The sequence below is a fragment of the Limulus polyphemus genome, unplaced genomic scaffold, assembly GCF_000517525.1.
Source record: "Limulus polyphemus unplaced genomic scaffold, Limulus_polyphemus-2.1.2 Scaffold3158, whole genome shotgun sequence".
In the NCBI taxonomy this organism is placed as follows: domain Eukaryota; kingdom Metazoa; phylum Arthropoda; class Merostomata; order Xiphosura; family Limulidae; genus Limulus; species Limulus polyphemus.
The window spans coordinates 44604-47298 of NW_013668768.1; the positions used below are offsets into that span (position 1 = coordinate 44604).

General features: G+C 27.6%; 1 pseudogene; it reads right to left on the minus strand.

The window, feature by feature from the left end:
- Positions 1–2695, minus strand: part of LOC106468774 — a 57456-nt pseudogene that overhangs the window by 14574 nt on the left and 40187 nt on the right.

Here is a 2695-nt window from a genome sequence, read left to right on the forward strand (position 1 = left end):
TTTAAGAATCGTACCATATTACAAGATATAGATGTTATATTACACAACATTCAAGATTTGTACTATATTACAGGATATAGGTGTTATATTACACAACATTCAAGATTTGTACTATATTACAGGATATAGGTGTTATATTATACAACATTCAAGATTTGTATCATATTACAGGATATAGGTGTTATATTACACAACATTCAAGATTTGTACCATATTACAGGATATAGGTGTTATATTACATAACATTCAAGATTTGTACTACATTACAGGATGTAGATGTTACATTACACAACATTCAAATTTGTACTATATTACAGGATATAGATGTTATATTACACAACATTCAAGATTTGTACTACATTACAGGATATAGGTGTTATATTACACAACATTCAAGATTTGTACTACATTACAGGGTATAGGTGTTATATTACACAACATTCAAGATTTGTACCATATTACAGGATATAGGTGTTATATTACACAATATTCAAGATTTGTACTATATTACAGGATGTAGATGCTACATTACACAAAATTCAAGATTTGTACCATATTACAGGATATAGATGTTATATTACACAACATTCAAGATTTGTACTACATTACAGGATGTAGATGTTATATTACATAAAATTGAAGATTTGTACTATATTACAGGATGCAGATGTTATATTACACAACATTCAAGATTTGTACTATATTACAGGATGTAGATGTTATATTACACAACATTCAAGATTTGTACTATATTACAGGACATAGGTGTTATATTACACAACATTCAAGATTTGTACTACATTACAGAATATAGGTGTTATATTACATAACATTCAAGATTTGTACTATATTACATGTTGTGTAATATAACACCTATATCCTTATAGTCATGGTGACTATATTCCATATTGAAGTGAAATGAAACCACATCTACCAAGTAGTTACATACACTTATATATATATATATAAGAATAGGCTGAATGCAAAGCATTCATCTTTGAGGTCACACACCTAATGATCAAATAAGAAATCTACATAAAAATAAACTGAAGGGGTGATTGAAAATATTTCATAAAAGTGATTTTTCTCTCATCATAACAGTATAAATTCTAATTATATTTTGATTGTTTTGAGTAGCATACTTGATGTCTAAAGGGCATACTATGTGATATAAATATTTTCATTTATAATTGCTATTGCCCCATATCATAAGAATTGGTACAAAAGAATATCAAATTGTGAAAATAGACAAAAATATATCTTGTTACTGGTAAGATAAATACAGGATTCAATTACAGATTCTCAAGTGCAGGATATTGTAATGAATCAGTCATAACTTTTTATCAGCTTGTAGGTAAGAAACTCAAGAAATTCTTCAGTTATTGAGCTATGACCATCATTTATAAAGATTTGTTCAATACTTTTTTTGCATCTCCCAAGTGCAGACTTTGAACCCTGGACTGCTCACACTACAAATGATAGCTCTACTGACTGAACTAAAAGGTTAACCAACTAGCAACTGTTAGTAAGGCACTTTATTAACAACTACCATACATGAAGTTTTAAAAATTCATTTTAAGTTATCATGTGTATACTTCATAGTTTAGAAACTAAGTATTCTTTAAAAGCAAGCTTTGAGAGTATATTTCTAGGAGACATTAAGATAATTAAAATTTTAATCTTTTACAAAACATATTTCAAATTTAACATCTTGTGCTTTTGAAATTTAAATGATTAAAATTTGTTTTAACAAAGTCTTTTACAAAAACACTGTAGTAATATGATTGTTCACCTCTTCCTTACCTTTTCTAATATTGCAGGAAAACCTTTCCTGTCACATGTAAAAGGCATCTGGTGTACTAACCCTGTATCATCTCTCATACAAAGAACCATATCTAACAATGTGTCTTCTTTCACTAGTAAAACAGCCCAATGGTAAGTGTTAACATTATCTTGTTTAATTATTTCAGTATCTTTCAGTTCACAATTCGATATTTCTTAAATTAGGTATTTCTTTAGTGAGATAAATAACTATAGGTTAATACAGAAACCCACAGTAGAAAGGAAGGCATCTAGAATGTTATTTCTCATTAATTTAAACACTTAATGAGCTTACATTGTCTAGGGTTTTTACTAATTCTAGTTGAAATATAAACCAATACCTCTTCCTTTTTGTAGCATTTTTTAAATCTCTACAAAACCTAATATACATAGAGAATAAAACTTCTTGGACACTCATAAAGTTTAATAGTAAACTTCCAATACTGCAAGCAGCCCACCATATATGCTTTAAACTAAAAAAACAAAGCATAAAAAAGAAAATAATATATTTAATTTTAGCTCTGTTACCAGGATCACACCAATGGTTTCTTCTAACATACTAAAAAAAACTTCAAGTATTTCCTTTTGAAATTTTAAGAAAATGTGATACTTTTATACGCTACAACAAAAAGTGTTTTAAGATAGTAATCAAAATATTTTTATAAAGATACATACACTTTCATTTAATCCAGAGTTTAGATATTTATGGTACTTTAATTCTCAATCTATTTAAGCAATCTTCCTTAGAAAAAAAAAAAGAAATTTAAAAGTAAGTTATTTCTGACACTCATAAGACACACATTATAAAATAAAAACATAGCACTCACTTCTAATACCACTATCAGAGACTAGAAACAAATCATATTGGCAGCTT